The following is a 23,511-nucleotide window of genomic DNA, read 5'->3' as shown; positions in this document are numbered from 1 at the left end:
AACTCAGTAACTTTTAACAGTTTCTTTCCTTTTTTTTCTTTTATTTTAAGATTCCCTTCCTTATTAAAAATTCTTACCCCGTTCGCCCTAATTTCCTCGTTTTTTTCCTTTTTTAGCTTTTCTATCTGCTGGCCCAAATCTTCTCTTTATTATTATTTTCTTAAATACCCACTTCCCATTCTAAATTTATTTATCATCTTATCTTTTATTGTTAAATTATAGTTTATTTTATTTTAAAGGTTTCCTATTTTATTTAGGTTAGGGTTTTATTGTTCTAATAGGTAAGTATTTCCTTATCTTGATATGCAAGAATTTCTTTTTAGTTTCTTCTTTGTGACTGTTATTTATATAGCCTTGTATCAATCATTTGAGAGTAATCAAGGAAGAATTATTTTCTTTTCTTATTATTAACATGGTATCAGAGCTCTAGGTTTCTTCTAAAAAATTTTTTAACTTAGTTTTTGTGCCCATTAGGGTTTTGTGCCCATTAGAGTTTTGATGCCCATGAGGTTTTTTGTCCATTAAGATTTTGTTCATTACTGTCGCCGCTCAACTCACGACCACTGTCGACTGCCGCCGACCACCGCCGGCTGCCGCCGACCACCGTCGTTCGCTGATTCTCCAGCGATGCTATTTTTCGAGTGCTGTTCATGGGTTTCGCCGTCCTTCGTCACTGACAACGGTCACCGTCACCGCTATTGTTCGTCGCCGCCACCGTTGCCGCCGTCGTCCTTTGCTGTTACGTCCGGTCCAGTCAACCCGGTTTGTCCAGTTCGGTTCAGATAGTCTGGTTCAACTGGTTCGGTTCACTTGATTCGGTCCAGCCAGTTCGGCTCCTTTAGGCTCGGTTCAAATCGTTGTTGGACTGGTTCAACGTTTTTCAGTCTGGTTCAGTTCATTGTCGAATCGTTTCGACCGGTTTTAGTTCGTTTCAGTCAGATTTGGTTCGGTTTGGAATATTTTTGTTCGATTCAACTGTTTTTGATTCGGTTTAGCCCTCTTTCAGTTCGGTACAGTACTGATTTTTCAGTTTTGGATCTCCATTTTTGAGTTGCAGTTTAGTCTTGGTATCAATGTCACAGTCGTCCAAAATTACAAAAAACTTGGACATAAATGAGATCAAACAATTAAGGAGCTTCTTAAAAACTTTGGATAATGCTCCTAATCATGGTACAGGTTCGGTAACTTTGACAAGTACAACTTTCCAGCCTAAATTTTGTACCTGGATTATTGATTCTGGTGCAACAGACCATATGACGAATAGTAGCTGTCATTTTATCTCTTATAACGTATTTGTCCGAGCAATAAGAAAATTTCTACAGCAGATGGTACCTTGGTAACATTAGCCGGTCAAGGAGACATCAAGATAAATTCAAACATTACTTTAAAGAATGTGCTTCGTATACCACGTTTAACTGTTAATTTGATATCGGTAAAGAATTTGATCAAAGATTTAGGTTGCAGAGTAACTTTTTCTGATTCTTCTTGTATTTTACAGGACCATAGCAATGGGAAGATTATTGGACTTGCTAATGAAAAAGATGGACTTTATTATCTTAATGAACTTGTCGGTCAGACTAGTGTTCCAGTCTCCTTCACCTCACAAACTCATCATCCTTCAAGTAAGCTTTTGTTGAATCATTATAGACTAGGACATCCTTCATTTCGAACTCTTAAAATATTGTTTCCCGATTTATTCCAAAATCTTAATCCTGAGTCAATTCACTGTGAAGTTTGTGAATTCGCTAAACACAAGCGTGTACCATTCCTTAGTAATAATAAACGAATATCAGTTCCCTTCTCTCTTATTCATACTGATGTGTGGGGTCCCTCAAATGTTCCAAATGTTTCCAAATTTCATTGGTTTATTGTGTTCATTGATGACTGTACTCGAGTCTCATGGGTTTATCTTTTAAAACAAAAATCTGATGTTGGTTCTACCATTCAAACATTCTTTCATATGATAGAAAACCAATTCGGAATCAAACGCAAACGATTCCGTTCTGACAATGCTCGAGATTACTTCAATCAAAACTTAACATCCTTCTTTCAAAAACATGGAGTCATCCATGAGTCGTCTTGTGTGGACACTCCTCAACAGAATGGAGTGGCTGAAAGAAAAATTGGTCACATCCTTTCTGTGACACGTGCCATTCTTTGTCAAAGAAATGTTCTTAAATCCTTTTGGGGGGAAGCTGTGTTAACATCCACTTATTTAATCAATCGGTTACCATTTGCTATTCTAGACCATAGAACTCCGATGAATATCCTATCAAAATATTATCCTAATTTTCGAATAACAAATAACTTGACTCCTCGAGTATTTGGTTGTGTAGCCTTTGTTCATGTTCACAGTCATCAGCGAGGTAAACTTGATCCACGAGCACTCAAGTGTATTTTTGTCGGATACTCGAACACTCAAAAGGGATATAAATGCTATCATCCTCCTTCAAAAAGGTTCTTCATCTCTGCTGATGTTACCTTTTATGAAGACATCAGCTTCTTTACCTCACCTTATCTTCAGGGGGAGGAACTATTATTGGAAGATAAGGATTTGCCCATTCCCAACCTCACATTTCCTATATCAAATCCTTTACCACCACCCTTAGACACCTTACTAGGACCATCTAACCCTTCTACTACTACACCATTACAGGTTTATTCAAGAAGGAACACTGAAAAAGATAAGCACGTCCAAGAGTCTGCACATATCCCTATAACTGAAATTGACGTGAAAATAATCAATGATGAATCAGACATTATAGTATCTACTAATGATGAGTCAGACATTAGAATATTTGCTAATGATGAGTCAGACCTAGATTTGCCGATTGCTTTAAGAAAGGGAAAACGGACTTGTACTCAGTATCCATGGTCTCACTTTGTATCATATGACAAACTCTCAAGTCAGTACAGAAGTTTTATGGTTAACCTTACTCATATAAATATTCCAAAAACATATAATAGGCAAGTATTTCTTTATAGTTTATTTTATTTTAAAGGTTTCCTATTTTATTTATGTTAGGGTTTTATTGTTCTAATAGGTAAGTATTTCCTTATCCTAATAGGCAAGAATTTCTTTTTAGTTTCTTTTTTGTGACTGTTATTTATATAGCGTTGTATCAATCATTTGGAGTAATCAAGGAAGAAATATTTTCTTTTCTTATTATTAACATTTATCAAACCAAAATTTTCTTTTGTTTTTTTTTGTTTTCAATATTCCATCTTTCCCATTCTTTCTCCTTCTGCGTTTTCACCTTCTTTCTTTTTTCTTCTACAGGTTTTTGCATTTTTTATTATTATTACAAAAGTTCACTTTCTACCTTCTACTTAGAAAAAAAACAAAAATCTCCTTTTTCGTTTTGTTACTTTCTTTGTGTAATCACTCGATTTTTCCCCTGTTTTCACTTTCTGCCATTCTTCTTACATTTTTTTTTGCTACTTGCACACAAACTTTAAGTGAGCTACCTTCGATAAGGCCCTTTTCATTTTTTTTGTTTTTATTTGTCAATGTCGGAATGGTAGAATATTGTTGGTTTGGGTCCACTATAATCACTTTTGGAGTCCGTTGATGCTTCACGGGAATCAGAACGTATTTTCTCATCACTGCCACCTTCAGAGACGAGGTCGTCTAGATGAATAGAAGAAGAATATATGTCCTCCAAACAGGCGGCCCCAACAACGGATACGCCTTGGATTCTCTCTTCCATGACAGAAAGTGAACTGGTCGTACTTTGGGCCCATTATGAAATTCCATATTCAGGGGGAATGCGCATCCCACATGAAAGGGAAAAGATGACCTGTCCACCGCCAGGAGAGGTGTTGTTCTACGCCAAGATGTTTCAATGTCAGGTTGCGTCTGCATCCTCTTATCCAAAGTTTCCAAAGTTTCCAAAGTTTCTTTCATTTGGCTCTAACTAAATTAGTTCCTAATGGATGGTCAAATTTATTAGGGTATTACGTGGCATGGCGGCGAATGGGCAAAAATGTAACTATCAATCTCGAGGTCATCGTTTATTTTTTTAAGTTGAAGGTGATCCCTCTTCAATTGGCCCAATTCCATTGTTTGGCAAGGTGGGCCACCGTATGACCAAGTGACTCGACGATTGACCTTGTACTGGGTCGAGAAGAAGTAGGGGGAGGCTCGCGCACGGTGGCTATCCCCCTGTTAGATGGTGTGAATGTGACCGTAGCCCTTGTGGATGCGGCCTCAGCGTCGCAACCTCCGCGGACATGGCCTTGGTGACTGTGAACGAGGGGGGTGGCTTGCGCAACATGAACCCCTTTGTCTAGCAATGCTGCCGTGGCCTAGCGTCTAAGAAGGCCTATGGCATTTCAGCAGTTAAATGTCTCAATTCAACAAAGAACTAGAAATCTAAGTGGTTCTTTGTCAGCAGAGATTGGCAAGCGACAACGTCTTCTGAACATGATCTATTGTCCATCTCGATTGAGTTTGGACAATCGAGTCAATATTCCTTTACCGTCACATTCAGTCAACTCGTGTGTTGTTTTGCAGTTTGAGTTCATCATGCCTCTTGCAAGGACTTAGAACTACTACGGAGTGCTTTACTATCACTTTCTAATGCAGAAGAATTTCATTAACCTCGGAGTAGCATCCCATTCCTACTTAGAGGTCGGCACTATTGCAGGCAAAAGAGTTAGTTGCAAAGAACTTCTCTACCTAGGTATTCTTCCTTTTTCTCTTTTTCTTTTTATTTTTTATATATTCCTCAGTATGGTTCTTAGCGTAGTGATTTTATGATATTTGTTAGATACTGACCCATAGCTTTGCTTCCTACTTCTTTGGTCGACTGCCTTTATGCTCGAAGGGCAATGAAACGAGCGGTGTCCACCATTAGGTTGGGTAATTCGTCTGGGACAACCGACTCACTCTCTTGCCAACATCGTCTGACAGAGGGTTCCTCTCAAGATGGTTCCCTCTCCTATTTTGCCTCTCAAGGCTTGAATCTCCCGTTAACCAACTAGACTCATTGTGGTTATTAAGAAATTTCTCAACATTAATGTACTTCTGAGCTTTAGTGATAAAATCGTCGAAAGTAACAAGGGTTTCTTTCGCTAAGGTCCAGAGGAACTTCTCGTCGCGTAGCCCGGCCATAATAACAATCAGGGCTATTCCCTCTGTCCCACCTTTTATCTTTAGCACCTTGTTATTAAATCGCACAATATATTCTCTGAGGCTTTCCTAAGCCGTCTGACGAAGGGTCAAGGATACGTGGCTGGCTTTTTCTATTCCTGACCACCTATGAACTGGGTAAGCAATGCTTGGGTCAAATCTCGATCGAGGCAATTTAACGTTTTTTTAGCTATTCAAACCAACTGCTAGTAAGACCGATGAGAGTGAGCGAAAATGTCTGACATTTAATCTCATCGTGGGCCCCTACAAATCCATCCACGTACTAAGGGTATCTATAGGACTGGTGGTACCATCGTATTGTTTTATTGTATGTCATTTAAATTTGGAAGGAATACTTACAGCCATGACTCCAATGGTGAACTGGGTGTAGGATTCGCCGAGTGGCTCACATTCACCTCCTACTCTTTCGACTGGGTCGTCGAGGGCAATCTTTCCTTCTGTTGAGGAAGGAACGTATCTTGTCAGTTGTTGTTGTTAGGTGTGTTGCCCTAAACTCGTAGTTTGTAATTAATGTAAAAACAAATTTATATTCAATAAAGTTTTATTCAATCAATTTGTTGTTGAATTCATAGCAATGCATTGTCCAAATCCAATAAACTTAACATCCAAGGTTATTATCATGTAATCGGGACAGTATATATACTAGGTATATATTTGATATACCCTCGATATACAAGTGGATAATGTCTCAGGAATAACCTAAACGGTCTATAGTATATGGATAAGGATGTGTACCTTATCCTGGCAACACTATAGATACAGCTCGCTTTGTAAATGTTACAGACGACCCGATCTAGGTCATTCGTGTGGAGACATGTGAGTGTGGGTATCCTATACAATGAGTTTGTATAAGACCGGAACGCGAATAACCAATCTTTAGATGTAACGCTGTTAACTAACAGATTGCTATTTAATAGGATGACCAGGCAACTCATTCTCAATCCTGAGTGAGTTATGGACTCCTACCCGTGAGGGCTCATCCTTTGATCTGTATAGGTGAGAGTGCCCCGAGTCGTCAACTCAACATTCCTACCATTTTGGGGACAAGACTGAGTGGGGAGTTGGGAACATAACTTCAGAAGATGAAATTCACTCCTCCTCGACCTTAAGGGAGTAGATGAGTGTTTTCTTAAATGCTGACTCCGGGACTTGAAAAAGGAGCCCCACGCTCTCATTTGTCCGAGAGGGACTTCTGGTTATTGGTTGGACTATAACCGGGTTGTTCATTAGAGGAGTAGTGGTATTTAAGGAGTAAGATGTAACTCAGGGGTAAAATGGTAATTTGATCCAGCTTGAGTTACGAGTACTCATGAAGGATTGACTTGCCATTAATGGTCGATATCCATGGACACAGAAATATTCTATAGTGAGAAGAGTTAAGCTGCAGGTTTTTAATGGAGTAACCTGTAGTTGACGTATGTTTATTAAGGTGGTTAATGAATTTAACCAATAAATCTTGTAATGTTGGAGCTTTTGATCTATAGGTCCATTAGGTCCCCTTACTAGCTCGTAAAGGGTAATTAAGAACATTAAGTCTTGGAAGGAATTTGAATTGTTCAAATTTAATTAAAAGGGAATTTGAGTTAATTGTGTATGTCATAGTTTAATATAATATATGATGATACATGATGAAACTATATATTATGAGAGAATAAAATGAATAGGATTCATATTAATACTATAGGTTAAAGTTTAATGTGAATTAGATTCATATTAAATACTATAGAGATTAGGAGGGAAATGTATATTTGAATAAGATTCAAATATTTATTGGTTTAATTAAACATGTTTTAATTAAATTATATTTATTTAATTAATTATTAATTAAATTAAAATAAATTTTAATTTAATTATTTATTTATTTTATTTATTAAATTAAATTATATATATATATTAATTAATATAATATAATATATATATTATATGATGTTGATATATAACACAGGGAAGTAGCGAGGTGGAGTACTCCCACTCTCCCTCCTCCCTCGTTAGTTTTAAAACATAAGGAGTATCTCTCTCACTTTAGAACGAGAATATCTCTCTCACAAACTCTATTTGATTTCTCATGTTGTTTTCTTCTCCAAGAAAGGATCCCACGATCCGGTTCTTATTGCTAAAGAGAATAGCAAGGTAACTTCATGATAGTGTTCTATCATTTGTACGATCGTGCGTTTTAGATTCGTTTGTTCGTCCCGAAACAAACTTTGTGCTAGACGAAAAACGATTGTCAACGGTCTTCAAATGTAAGTCGTTTTCTTTCTCTCAAGGGGCTTAACCTCATTTTAATATAACGGTTCTGTTTTTTTTTTCTTTTGAAAACTGGTATCGTTTCATTCCTAATTGAAGTTGAATCACAAGAGATCAATTGCTTCAGCTTGGGGTTCGATCCCTTCGATTGCTCAGTAGGTTTCACAAATCTTTAGAATTACGATTTGTACCAACTTTCTTTCGTCTATAATTTAGGAAGTTCTGGAGATCTTTGCTAACTGCTTTTTCGCCAAGGGCTGGTGACTAGTGGATATCGCAATATTCTTTGCCTATATAATATGGTGGGAAAATATCGTTCAGCCTCCCAGCCCAGCCCACCTCTGGCAGCGATTATTATCTCTTAAGATAGCTTTTCTCATGGTATGGGAGTAGGCCTTGACTGCGATTCAGTCACCAAATTCTGTGGGTTGTTTTCCCTTTGTTGGGTCCCTTCGTAGTGGGGTAGGAAAGGGAGTGCTGGTGCAAGTTTTAGCTTGGTCACGTTGTACCAACAAGTATAGGATCCGAACCATATCTCCTTTTAATATTTGGACATCTCGATCAACCTGTGCTCGGCGGCATCACTTTCACCTTGGGACCACAAAAGGACCAACTGGTTGAGTAATCGTAGTATGGGTTCCTTCTCCCCAATCCTCGCTATGCGAGTGATCGGTGCAAGAAACTAGGATGTTTGCCTTGATAGGCATTCAACCTATATCCAAAACTTATGTAAGTGAAAAAGCCTTAAGAGACCGTGCAATTTTGTAAATTGAAATGGGAGAGGTCACTTACTTCACTTGCTTAGGGGACCATTGCATTTATAGGGGGTGCTTTTACTTCCTCTCCGAGCCACCAAGGAGACTTAGCTCATTAGTGTTGTCATAATACCCAATCAACTACAAGAGACCATGGTGATGTTGCAGGGGTGCGGGCTCTTGGTGTGGTCGTTTTGGTGTGCCCCCTACGTGGGTCGTGGTTGCGCAGCTTCTCACGTAGAGGAGAGAGAGAGTGTGTATAGGGTTGGCGTCTCCTCACATAGAGGAGAGAGAGGGCGTGGATAGGACTGGCATCTCCTCAGGTATAGGAGAGAGCAGGCGCAACGTCTCCTCACGTGGAGGAGAGAGCATTAATGGGGAATGGTCTCCTCACGAAGCGTGGCCCAACAGTCACTTACGCCCGTTTGATCTGTTTTATTTATTTCTTTTTTATTACCAATTTTAAGAAATATAAGTTCTTGTAACTATTCATGTTTTTCATTTTTTTATTTTTTATTTTTAAGACGTGTTTCCAATATTGCGTAGAAATTTTGAAAACAATAAAATAAAGTTTCTAACTTTTGTTTGTTCATGATTCTAGTTTCTTTTTAATATATAAATAAAAGTATTATTTTATCATTTTTGACTTACAAAATAAATAATAAATATGAGATAAAATTTTTGAATTTTTGTTTAAAAATTAATTTCGTAAAAAAATAATTTTTTTGAATTTAAAATTTTAGAGAACGTGAAAGAAAAAAGAGTTACCATACCAAATATGTTTTGTTTCTTTTTTCAGTTATCAAACTCAATTCTATTTCTATTTACTTAAAAAAAATAAAAAACAAGAAATGTTACTAACTAGACCCTAGACTTTTTTACAAATTTTTGTATCCCGCAGGTTGTGAGAATTTTCACAACTTCTTCTGATGTCTAAATTCAAACTTTCAATTTTATGTCTTTCCTGACAATTTTTTAAAATCGATCATAAAATTATTAGACATAAAAGGACCTACTAAATGCATTTCATTTCGACTATAATTTAATCATGATTTAAGGATGCATTGAACTGAGCTAAGTTTAATTGAAATTATTTTGGAGCAAATTACTTTGATTTTGTTAATATCATTACCAAATAAAATTGGAAATAACAACCGCCTTATTTCACCATCATAGTTCAGTGATAATTGACATATATCTTTAAGAGGTTATGAGTTCAATTCCCCACCCCTATAGTACTAAAAAAAATAGGTGGTCTCCATCTCCAATTAATTAATTCTTTTTCCAGAAAATTGCAAAAACCACTCCATAAACTTTTGGTTTTACGAATTTTCAACTTGATCAATCACCCCATACTTACAAACTATTACAACTAAACCTTTAAATATACAAAATGCACAAACACACCCTTGAGTTATAAGGATTTTCATAATTAAACCTTCCAATATAATGAGATTGTTATAATTTAATCTTTTTTTTATGAAATTTTAAAACTATAATATTAACCATTAAAAATTTTAGTTTTTCCATCAATGTTGAGCTAATTAACATCTCAATTTATGAAAATAAAAAATTGATCAAAAAAACTTAAAGTTTGATTGTTACAAACTTTTTTTTATTAGGGTTGATTGTTACAAACTTAACATCATACCAGTGGCGGATCCAGAATTTTCGTTCAAAATGGGCTTAATGCAAAACTCAATAAACATGTTTAGCGAACTTTGTCTCTAATGATACAATTATAAATTGTGGATCTATAACATTATGATTGGGAGATTGTATAAAAATAATTTGAACGCATCGATATGTTTTTAGTTTATATATTTTGATACTAAATTTGTTAAGTTAAAATTTTTTTCCTTAAAGCTTCAATACTACGTTTAATAGACTGAACTTTAAAAAAATTATAATAAATTAAACAATTTTACATCCAATAAGTCCATATATATGTATAACTAGGTTTCTGAACCAACAATTTTTTCCTTTTTTTTAGAGAGAATATGAACTTAATAGATTGTTGAATTAAAAGATACAATAATACAATCAGTTAAGATATGTGGTTTGAACCAATAAATTCTTGAGCTTTAAAAAAAGTCAAATAGGTTAAGGGTTTATTCAACATAAAATTGAGAGGATCTATTAGATGCAAAAATGAAAGAGACACATTTGATATTTTTTAAAGTTCAAGAACCTATTAAACACAATTGTCAATATTTATGAACTACTACAACTTATTATTTATCAAACTAACTTTATGCAATAAGACATATAGACAAAAGTTATAGGTAAATATAGAAGAAAAAGAATGAAGTTGAAATAATAAATCAAAGTTTCTCTTTTAATAAGAATTATAGATTTTTTAGCCAATAAATTATTTGTAAAATAATTTAGTGAAGTTAAAAATATTTTTTAAAGAAACTAAAAAGTTTATAACATATTATTATTATTATTATTTCTATAATAATAATAAAAAAATAAAAATTTTAGGATGGCAGAATTCAAACCGTGGTCATAAGAGGGGGCTTGGGTGCTGATAAGCGCTGGAGTACTAGACAACTTCTTTAAAACTTTTACTAAACTTATATATTAAAAACATGGGGGGCTCGAGTCCCCTCTGGGCCCAACGTGCATCTGCCCCTGCATCATACAATTCAAAAGTTTGATTGTGACAACACTTATATGGCTTGGAGTTTAGCTAGTACAAATTGCAATATTAAGATCTTAATTGTAAAATAATTTTGTAACTTTACAGGAATGCAAGTTCGAGAATGTGATTGTAACAACTTTATGGTTGGTAGATAATTTTTACATTTTCTTCTCTAATTCAACAAATGAAAGTTATACAACTGCTGCTCATCTACGTAGCTATACTCCTATTCGAATGGACTCTCCCTAATTAACTTTAAAAAATTAAACATGAACTTTAAGACCTACCAATAGAAATTAAACACGTTTTGTTGATTTAATTAAGGAGATCACGATTAATCAACAGTTCAAAATGATAATTAGGCCTCAGGGTGGAAGGCCAAGCATGTGCAAGAGCCGTCATGTCGTTTTTTGTTTGTTTTGCCAAACTCAATTATTAAAACGATGGAGGCCCAGGCATCGTCTTTTTTCAATCTTATTATTATCATCATCATTTAAAAAAAATTATGTCTAACACGTTGTTTTGTTAAGAACCACTTGATCATCTGAATTTCTTTTTTATTTTTGATTTATGGCCACAAATTTGATTGTGCTTTTTGTGGTATATACATTAAAATATTTGTTTTTCTCTGTGTGTTTTATTTATGGATTGCAAAAGCATGTGCATGCATGTTTTTTAGTGACCCAAGCTATTATAATTCTGGAGAAAAATTCTCATCCATTGAGAGTTTTATTATTAGCTAGTTTTTATATGCTTTAATTTCAAAAATATCTTTGTCATTACAAGATATATATATCAAGGATTTTCTGCATGCATGTATTTTCCACAAACGTGAACAGTAATAAGCCAACTATAAAGAATTAAAAAGTTTTCATGTACATGTTGAAAATTTTGAAAATATCTTTGTCATTACAAAAGTATATCAAGATTTGAATTGGGTAAAAGAAAAAGAAAAGAGATGCACGGTGAGGGAATCAAGTTTTTGGGTAAAGAAGAAACCGGTTTGAAGATTTAGTTGTATTGGTCCATTAACGTTTCTTGTTTCTATTTCTTCTTTTTTTAATAAAGAATAATAGAATTGCATGGTTCCAATTGGAAAGAATGATAAAACAATATTTTTATTTATATTTTGGAACAAATTGGAAATCGGAAACAAGAAAACAAAGACAATTGTTTATGTTGTTTCCAAAATTTTTATACAATTTTGAGAATAGTTCTTAAAAAATCAGAAACAACAAATATAAATAGTTGCCAAATTTTTAGATTTTTTAATCAAATTAGGAAAAAAAAAAGGACACGTTACGCTAAAATGGCTTTTAAAAAAAATAGAATGATTTGGTGAAGGTAATCCAGCAACTTTGTATTTATGTTTTTTCGTGTAAATTAAATTTCTAAAGATAGCCATATTTAGGTCAAAGATTATTTGATTTCCTAGTTATCTCTTTATTATTATTATTATTATTATTATTATTTTGGTAACAAATTCGAACTTCAACATTCAATTTTAAAAAAAATAGAATGATTTGGTGAAGGTAATCCAGCAACTTTGTATTTATGTTTTTTCGTGTAAATTAAATTTCTAAAGATAGCCATATTTAGGTCAAAGATTATTTGATTTCCTAGTTATCTCTTTATTATTATTATTATTATTATTATTATTTTGGTAACAAATTCGAACTTCAACATTCAATTGTGTTTACCAAAGTAGCATAGTTCGACGGTAATTGACATATACATCCAATTATATTTGGAATGGTGATTTTGAACAATTAATTATACTTAAATCTATTTTTTCAAAATCACTCATTCTATCATCACTCCCAAATATATCCACAACCTCTAAAGCATACAGATTATTATAGAACTTAAAAAATATGACCCCATGTTGAAATAAGATAAAATCAAGAAGAGCTAATGTTAATTAATTGACTCGATAGGGTGTTTAATTTTTCCTTAAATTGAACCAGAAAAACTCATTATCTAATACTCACTATAATACACAACGCTCCCGTGGTGTTAGGTCGAACGTGCTAAAGATCCCACATTAAAAAAAAAAAGTGACTAATAAGAATTTATAATATAAGTGGACTACTCTTCTCATTGTCAATTGGTTATAAGATGGAATCCATGAATATTAATATGATATTATAGCTCCAAAGCTGAAACGAGCGTTCGTCGGTCCAAAAGATGGGATCCGATCACGATTTGTGATAGGTGCATCATCTTAAAGGGTTTATAATATAATACTACTCCTCCCTAGAAAACCTGCTTTTTTTCACATGCCAAATTAATTATAAAAATGATAACGCTATATTTAGGTAGATTCTTAAATATGTGTCTTTAATTAAAACATCATCTTATAATTAAACATTAAGTTTGATCATGATCCAAATTGTCTTCTACATGTTGGCACATACATTGACAAATAAACAATCAAAAAACTTCCGAGGGAAATACAATCCCTCTCCATTACTTAAATCAACAGGTTCCCTATTTGGAAGCAAGCCCTATTTCTCAACCACCAAGCCCTAGAATTCCCTTTTCCCAAAAGTTTCCATAGACATGGTATATAAAAATTGCTAAGAACAACCACGTTTGTGTGAGCTGGAATTGAAGAAAAAATGAAAGAAAACTCCAACAATTTTGGCATTAACAATAATATTCATTGAATTTGGTAATGAGCATGGGAACAAGAGGGAATCATCCAGCTTTGCTTTTGATGACAGATGGTGGATTTTTAGGGCTGGAAAATGGGCATGGAAACAACAACAATCATGTGGGTGCATGAGCACTAACATGAAAAAAAGTTGCCCAAAAGCCAACCATTTTCAACCACCTACACAAGCTCTACTTAATTAGTTTACACTTCAATTTTCTACTTCTTTTCTCCATGTTTTGACAACATTATATGGCTGCTGTTTTGTGGTCCCTAATTATTTGCCCTATATGCATATTATCTTCGCATTCTCAAGCTTTAGTACTTTATAAAACCCCCCATTTCTGTTGCACATTTGAAGAGAGATCTTGCTAGTTTTATCTAGAGGTATGGAAGTAAGCGACGACTCAGATGATCGAGTTTCGGATGGGCAAATCGCAAGATTAGCCCGGAGGAAGCAACCGAAGTTGCCGAGGTCGAGGTCGGACAAGAGGGTTTGTTGTAAGAGGATTAGGAGGCTGAGGAAGATGATCCCAAATACTGAATCTGTAGAGTTGAATGGGCTTTTTAGAGAGACAGCTGATTATGTTTTGTGGTTGCAAATGAAGGTGAGGGTGATGCAGGCTTTGGTTCATGTGCTGAAAGGCTCCGATTAATGATTTATTATTGATTCATCATTAGTCCATTATATATATGTACATATATTGATCATGTATCTTCTTCTTCTTCCTTATGTATCTTCTTCTTCCTTTTCTACTTAGTTTTTATTGATCTTTCTGTTGTTGTTTTTTTTACAATATATGAGGGTGAGTATTCGAACTCACAACCTCTTAGTTGGAGATATATATCAATTATCACTGAGTTATGCTCGTTTTGGTTTGATCTTTCTATTGATCATGGTTATGGTTGTGGATTGTAAAAGAAAACTCCTTTTTTTTTATCACTCAGGAATCGACGGCCCTTTGACTTTTATGCCACTATACCTATATATGTGTACTATCCCCATACCTGTATGGGTTCTATGTGACTTGAACCCAAGAGTTTAAGGATATTCCTTGAAGCCACCTAAACTATCCCTTGGGGATCAAAAGAAAACGCTTTCATTTGAATCTCTCTAAGATATAATAGGGTAATTTTAACTTGCACTTGGTTCGGTGATTGTGATCTGAAAACAGGAGATTCATATAGAAGAAGAAAAAAAAGTGAAGTCGTTTTACATGTTTTCAGTATTTTCAAATATGTGTTTGGCAAGGTTCGAAATGTCGATGTCGATGGAAATGTCGATGTCGATGGAAATGTCGAGATCTCGATTTTATGGATATGTCGATGGATATATTGATGTCGATGGATATTTCGAGAAAAATCCTTAAAATTGTAGATATTGATGCAATTTTTTTAATGAGTATATAAGACTTCAATAGTAACTTAATTAGCCCATAATTGATCACTTTTGATTGTCATATCTAAATATATAAATAATATACTTATGAAAATCTTGTTGCAAATGAAAACGTCGGAACAAAAGTATGTATATATAAATGACAATTAATTGAATTAATAAATTAACGTTAATTATTACTTAAATATGTTATATTGATAATATCTAACTCAACTAAAAGATATGTGAACTATTGATATGTGTAAAAGGATGAACTAATCCTAGAAAATTTGAAATAAGGAAGTCCATGAATTAGAAAATGATAATCCTAAAATTTTCAATTTTAAAAATGGAATTTATAAATTAAAATTTAGAAAAATAAAAATAAAACTTTGAGAATCCCTCTCTTTTAAAAGTGTTTGGATCTTGGCTTTCCCTTCGTGTCTCTAAAGTCTCTCTCCCAAGTTCCCAACTCTACCCTCTATTGCACCCCAATTTCCCAAATCCCCCAGAAAAAACTTCCCGTCAATCATTCCTTCTCATTCAACATTCAAGGAAAAACGAGCTCGACGACGGCGCACGTGTGGGCCTTGGTCTTGGCTTGCCTCACACCAAGTTTATAAGCCCAATACTGAATCAATGCTTATAAACCAACTTTCCAAAGATTATTCTTCCGATGTGGGACAACAAAAGGTTTTAATATTTGTCATTCCCAACATAGTCGGCACTGCATGCTCGAGAAGCTTATTTGGTCATGAATTATCTTAATCTCTCTCTTCTTCACTTAGATGGTTTCACAGTAGCATATTGGGATTGATAAAAATGATAAAAATGAAGAGGGAAAAAAGTTATTTCCCTATTTCTTAAAGAATTTGTTGACTTCCTCTACGATTTCATATCTGACGCGATGAGCTATTTCTTTACTGTCGAGAAGAATTCAGAACGGTGATACAAAGTGGCGGAGCAACTAGAGTATTGTAGAATGTAAAGTTTGAATTTGAAAGCGATCGAAATGTTCATGATAACTGGACATGTCGAAGAGAAGTCGAAATATCTTCGACAGGAGGGGAAAAACGAAATTCCCCTCCCATATCGATGTCGATATACTCGACACGTCGACATGAGACAACACTGGTGTACGAGGTGGCACAGGAGTAAGAATATGAGATCTTGTGGTATCACTTAGTATCATAGTATCAAGTATTGTGTTCGAAGCTTTACTAATCACAATACAAGAACTTCAATTATAGAAATCCATCAACTACACGAACATTCATTCTGAAGGGAAAAAATTATTTGCTTTAAAGGTCCAAATGTTATCTTCAATTGTCTCGGAAGCGGCACAAGAATTTGCAACCATCTTAATTCATTTTAGATTCAAAAAAATTATATAAAATAGTTAAGTTCTGAAGCTTTTTTTTTTCTCTTTTAACTATATTTTTTTAACCGGCTTAAATTTTTGAAATTGAAAGATTAAAATATAAAGGGACAGGAGGTAAAATCTTGCCCCTATAAAATTTCCAGCTTCGCCACTAATTTGTTTAGGTTCAACTATTTATTCGTCGTGCTCTGATAAATCAACTGATATTATCTATCAAGTGTGCATGGATTCCAATTAATATTATATTAATACAACCGACCTATCAAAGCATATAAACAAAATGAAATATTTTTAAAATGCAAGGACCAAAATCACTTTTGATTTTTAATATAGAGACTGGAAAATAACTAATCATGTTCTATATATTTCAAACTTCCCAACTATTTTCTTGATTTTACACCTCCAATTCAAAGTACTTTCAAAACTCTAGTTAAAAAATTTTAAATCTATATATATATAAAGTTTTCATAATTAATTTCTCTACTTTTTAATTTTAGTATAAATGAAAATTCTCTTCCAAAAAGTGGTGGCCATAATCTCTAGTTTTATAGTTTTTTTTAGCACTTTTTTTTCTCTTTCTTGTGTTCACTCTAGTGAGAATTGGGCCTTGATAATGGGCCACTAAAACCCACATAGGTTAGTGGGCCGCAACTTTTGACCATCTACCACTTACATGTCTAAAATTTGTTAGTAGTGACCCAAACCCACATATCCAACACTTAACCATAACCTAACCATAACCTAACCATGGTTAACCAATAAAGTTATCCTCGTTGTAAATAGAAAAACCTCGAATGAGTTGTGGAATTAATATCCCTTGCGAAACCAAGTTAGAGAAATTGTTGAAAAATCCATTACTAAGTTATTAAAAATTCAGCTCAATTACATAAACGCACACTCAATCGTGTGCCGACAAAGTCAATATCAGCCTAAAAAATGTCCGACCACGAAAATTACCAAGTTAAATATTACATTCTAAATTCATATATATGGAGTAATATTTCAATGGAAAGGGAAACTGGAAACTCTTTTATATATATATATATATAATTCTCTTAAACCTAAGACAAACTAAGTCATGGGAATGCTCAAACCTAACTAGTCACAAGTCTCAAAAAAAAAAAAAAAACTAAATTCCATTAAAAAATTACTGGAGAATATTAATTCAAAGCTTAAACTTGCCCTACTTTTAAAAATATTGATATTAGTATGCTACGATAATTTAATATATAATAAATCATATCACAACGTGGAAGTAATCAAAAGGACACAAAGAGCCTCGTTTGCATCATTCAAAGGGAAAGAAAAAAGACTAAAAAACTTTGAATCATTTCCAATGCCAATTTTTGAACCCCAAAGTCAACATAAATAAATTATATTCTATATGCTTCTAAATCCAATAAAGCTTCTTCTTGTGGCTATGTGGTGTATTGCTATTGCCCCTCCTTGAGCCTATAACGTGGTGATGTTTTTGCGGACCAACCAACTGCAATTTTCTTTTTCCGATATCTTAACCGATTAAAATATCTATGTCAGACTAAAAGGTCAGAAACCTGATTTTCTTGTTATATTTATATTTTCTAAATTTGTGAGTGTTTTATTATAGTTTTTAAACTTTAAAGTTTAGTCTTTATGGTTAGTTTTTAAATTATCTACCATTCAACAAATAATTCGAAACCGTATGTAATGAGAAATTTGACATTTGGCGATCTACTAAATATAGCTTCAATAGTTGTCCTCTCAAACTTTTTTTTTTCCCTAAGGAGTCCTACATGAACATCTATTCATTAAGTAAATGAAGAAAAGATATATTTAGAGAGGTTTATGCTTAAGTAATTTTTTTACAAAATTTAGGGGTTTGAATGGTTTTTGAAAATTAAGAGACTAAAATAAAATAAGTATAAAATTGTAAAGATGAAAAATAAAAAATAAATTAATACACACACGTTTGAATCATTTTTGTCATGAAAAGTTGACATTATTTTTGTTCCCCAGCTAGTTTGGCATGACATGTTGATTTGACAAGAAAAGCATAAATTTTTTTGCCATAGTGATCTATCTTATTCAAAATCTTGATCTCAATCTTTTACCCTATTAAGATTTGATTTAAGTTGGTTGCGTGACCAACCATCCTTTATATTCAGAGGTTACAATTTTATTTATCTCAATAATTTCAATCAATTCTTTATGAAAAACAAAAAATCAAATCATATGTAACGTGTGACAGTTGTGCAATAAAAATTATTTGATTCACTTGATACACATATACATCTCTACTTTTATGGGTCATTTGTTTTTTGGAAATGTAGATATCTGAAATTTTAGATGCATGGAATTTTAGATATCAAACATTTTCAGATACCTAGTTTGTTTTGTATGAAAATTTATAAAGTTATTTAGTAATATTTCAATAGCCACGTTTGTTTTGCAGTTCGGAATATTTCTAATTTTAATGCTCTTTTACGAATTATATATTAATTTAATATAATTTATATTTATTTCTTTTTACTACTTTTTTTATATTAATTCCATATGCATTAATTTTTGTATATTATTTTTTAGAATTCATAATAGTATAAGATTTTTTTAAAAAAAAAAGTAATATCAAATATAAATTTTATTTTCAACTTTAATTTTTCAAAAATACAAATATATAATTAATGTTAACAAATATATTATTAACCTTATCTAAGGTGAAATTTATTTATTATAATATAAAATTATATTTTTAAGAAGAAAAATATCAATTTTATGTTGGTCATTAAGGAAACTGTTAGTTTTAAAATTACCTATTTAAGATAATAATTCTTTTTAAATATTAAAATTAAATTGAGATATTGTACCATTTAACTGAAGCTTATTTTATATATAAATATACTTGATTGCATAAAATTGTTGTCAATGATTACATTAATTTATTTAAATTATAAAATAAAAATAAAGAAAATTGATGAAAAATATTGAAAAGCAAAAAAGAGACGATGCCATGAGAATCTTGAAAACTCATGTTTCAAAAAGAGTATCAAAAAATACTTAAAAAAAGAAGGAAAAAAAATCTAAAACAACTCAAATGTCTCTCGTATGTATCTTAGGATACCAAGCATTTTGAGAGGTATCCTACATTACTACAAATCAAACATGAGAATCCAAATGTCCGTTACATAAGAATCTTGAATTACCACAAAGTAAGTACGAAATATTTCAATCATATACATAAATATATATCCTAAGCTTTAGGCGCAGAAATTAGAAGTGTATGTCCAATTGGATAAAATTGAAAGGAATAAGCTAACCAAATCAAATCGAATCAATGGTTTTGACCGAAAAATTAATATTAGTTGAATTCAGTCTATTTAATTTTGATAAGTTTGGAAGTTGATTTAAACGTTTTAAATTGGGTCTGAGTTTTTTAAGTTAATAGGTCGATTTTATTCTATTTTATTTTTACTTAAACAAGCTTGAACCAACCCACTTATATGTACTCGATAACTTGAACACTTTTGATGTCATTAATATCACCAATAGTTGAAGCCAGTCATGAATAATCCAAATCAAAGATTTAGTGTAGAAAGTTTTGAAAGTTAGAAAGGAAAGAGAGACAAATACCAACCCATTTTGAGAGATTTTGGGGTTTAGCAAAATTTAATACGTTGTAACATTCACAAGAAATGCATGACACACCACCTGTTATATATTACCTTTTTTCTCACCTAAAATTTTAATTGCGCGTCAATATGGAATTAATTTAGTGGTAATTGACATTATCTCTGATCAAGAGGTCATAAGTTCAAATCCTCCACCTCTACTTGTTGTACTCAAGACAAATAAATAAAAGTAAAAAGATTGAGTCGCACCACCGTTGGATTGGGTTTCATTTCCACTATTTTATAGCATAAAATGTTTATGATTCTCAAAAGAAGTTAAAATGATCCATTTAGTTCCTAAACTTTAATGATGGTATCAATTTTGATCCTAAAATTTAAATTTTTAATTCTAATAAATCTTTGTCTTGACACTGGTTGCTTAATTTTGATATGAAATACTAACCGTAATTTAAATTTTTAATTTTAATAAATCTTTGTCTGACACTGGTGGCTTAATTTTGATATGAAATACTAACGTAATAAATAATCTTTGTCTTGACTGTTGTGATATAACATAAATATTTAATTCAACCACGACATGGTTGCTTAATTTTGACATGAAATACTAACGTAATAATAAGTGAGCTCATCAATAGATAAATATTAAGTGAGTAAGTGTTTTAAATTAAACTTTTTCCTGTCCATCATTCTTTCTTTTTGGGCTAAATACCAAATGGATCTTTATCATTGAAGCAGTTATAATTATCAATTTGGTTCTTAATATTTAATATTTTAAAGTTCTCAATTATACTTTTAATGCATTGAAAATTATCAACGTCCTGCATAAAATAATTGTTAGGATTTATTAACAAAAAAATATTATTTTCTATTAAATAATGTTTTATAAATATATTTAGATTTTTTTTTATACAATATGTGAGGGTAGGGATTTGAATTCATGACCTATTAGTTAGAGATTAATGTCATAACCCTTTGAGCTATGCTCAATTTGACTATTAATATATTTAAATATATGGACATGCTACTTGAATATGAATTTTCGATAGGTTGAATTTTGAGAATGGACCAAATGACACATGCTGATGTTCTGTCAACTTTTTCCTAACAAATTTCTTAGGAAATGAATTTAATACATTTAAAATTAAAATTGAGTTTTTTAAAAGATTAGAATCAAATTAAGAATTAACCAAATAATTAAGAACTAATCCTTTTTTTTTCTTTCTTTTTTTAATCTTCCTAGTTTACTCATTTGTCCACATGCTACGACAAATCATCATTTTGTTTGTTAAATCAGTATGTCACACCTTAGCATTTAAGCGATGATGTTAAACAATGATAAAAATGTCAAGCTCAACTGGTGAAAGCATATATCTCCAACAAAATATTATAAATTCCAATCTTCACCTCATATGTTGTTTTACAAAAATAAAAATAAAAATTTATTAAAATAAAAATTAAATGGAAAGTAATTATTAAAAAAAATTAAATGCTGAAAATAAAACGGAAACAATCATCAAAATTCATAGACTAAAGGAAAAATTTAACAAAAACATGACGGAAAAAAAACACATCCTTTAAAGAAGTTAATGGTCCAACTGAGTGGAAATAGTATATTTATTTTTATTGTAAATAATAGGAATGAAAATTTTTAGGGGGTTAAAAATAAAATATTTAAATATTATTTTAGGTATGAGTTTAATTCATCAGTATATAACCCATGTTTCGGTGTATTTTTAAATTTTATTCATTTTATTTTATACTTTTAAAATATTTATTTTTGTCTATAACTAATTTGACTTTCATTTGTAAAATTTTAACATAAATGAAATTAAAAATAAAAATTAATGATCAAAATAATCAAAGTATAAAAACTAAAAGATCAAAATAGTATTTTTAAATCAAAAGAGAAGTAATAAAAAAAAAGGGGGAGAAATTGAGGGGATTGGATGGGAAATCATGTCGGCAGGATTCATGTAATTGTACACGTAAAATTTGGGATCTTTGTCTCATTCTAACTTGACTCTGTCTCTCTTCACATAAATAATACATTTATTATTATTTTTTTTATTATTCACTAAAAAAAATCACAAAGTGATTGACTTCCCTTCATGTGTAACTTTACTACGTGAAACCTTTAAATTGGCATCATTACTTAATTAATTAAGAGAGAGAGAGGCTTGAATGGGATGTCAAACTTCTAGAAGGGATTTCTCTAATTGTATATTAAAAAATATGATAGTTCCTATAATTTTGTAGCTTAACTTAGTAGTTACGATAGAGGAGGTTTTCAAATCTCCTGCCAAAAGAGAAAAAAAATCTGGTTTTAATTTGATCGCTATAATTTTAAATTTTTCAATTTTCACTCTTAGTTTGAGATTTTTTCAATTTAGTTTATATGGTTTGGTTAAACTTTACAAATCGGATCTACAAAGTATAAACCATTTTTTCGGTTTGAAAACACTATTTTTTTGTCTAATTTTTCACTCACTCTTGAACTCTTAATTCAATCAGTTTCTTATTAAGCGTACTTTGCAACTTTACATAGGGCAACATTTGACTTTTTAGAGGTGATACTGTGGAAAATTTGATAAATAAATCACCGCTACTCGATAGAACCATACCTGATATCTTCACCTCATACGATTCTTCATTCAATCTTTCAAAGTTATTGGATCTTTTTCCTCATTTGAGAATCGATCGCCTCCCTTCTTCCATAATTAAATAACAAACATCAAGAACTCATAATTGACATGTAAATAGAAAACATGTCACGTATTCAGTAGTGATTTATGAGATTTGACCAAACTAAAACGTTTAAAATTATAAAGATTGAACTCCTCAAATCAAACGACTCAAATCACTTATGAATTAGAAGCCACTTATGAATCAAATTAGTAGCTTTGCATAGACATTGTTAATTTGTATCATGGCAACGAAAATATTGTCTTTACTTACGGACCCATCAAGAATCTTATTCACTTATAACGGGATTGTGTTCGCATCCCAATAAAGTCAGTTGATTTGAGAGAGAGAAGAGTGGGAAGTTTCGAGGGGGGAATTAAGTAAGCTTTTAATTAAACAAATGGTTAGGTGGGGTTGCATAAATTTAATATTGGAAGTGCATGGCAATTCATAGCTTATGACCCGGCAATAATGGTGGATTTTTAACCAACATCTACCAATCCTTCAAGATTTGGGATATCATTTCCTTTCCTTTTCCTTTTCCTGTCACTTTCTGTTTGGTTACCGGGAAAATTTGTTAAACTAATCACTTCGATTATTATAGATCAGAGAGAGAGAGAGATTTTTTGAAGAGGGCAGGCACTTAAAATATAGAATATATACATGTTTTTGAGGTGGCAGACGTTCATGAACTGATGTTGATACGAGTCTAAATTGGTTGGTTTGGATCTATATTTCTTCTTAAGGTTAAAATATTTATGGATTCTGGGTGGAATTTTCAAAATATTTATGGTTGATGCAAGATTTTGCCAAGCTACCCAAAGTTGGCTACGTGGCAATGAAGCTGAGTTGGCGAACTGCAGCCTTAAGTAGGAGGGAGTTGCAAAAAGGAACAAACAATCTAATACTCAAGATAGACTAGGCACAAGTTACAGTAAATCGTTCTTTTAACAGAATTATGTACCTGAACGAAGAGACAGAGTATCCCTTTTATATGCAATGGGG

The sequence above is a fragment of the Momordica charantia genome (genome assembly GCF_013281855.1).
Source record: "Momordica charantia cultivar OHB3-1 chromosome 8 unlocalized genomic scaffold, Mcharantia_2.0 BLBB01000008.1, whole genome shotgun sequence".
Taxonomy (NCBI): Eukaryota; Viridiplantae; Streptophyta; class Magnoliopsida; order Cucurbitales; family Cucurbitaceae; genus Momordica; species Momordica charantia.
The sequence above is the reverse complement of the archived record's forward strand: the minus strand, read 5'-3'. Positions refer to the sequence as shown.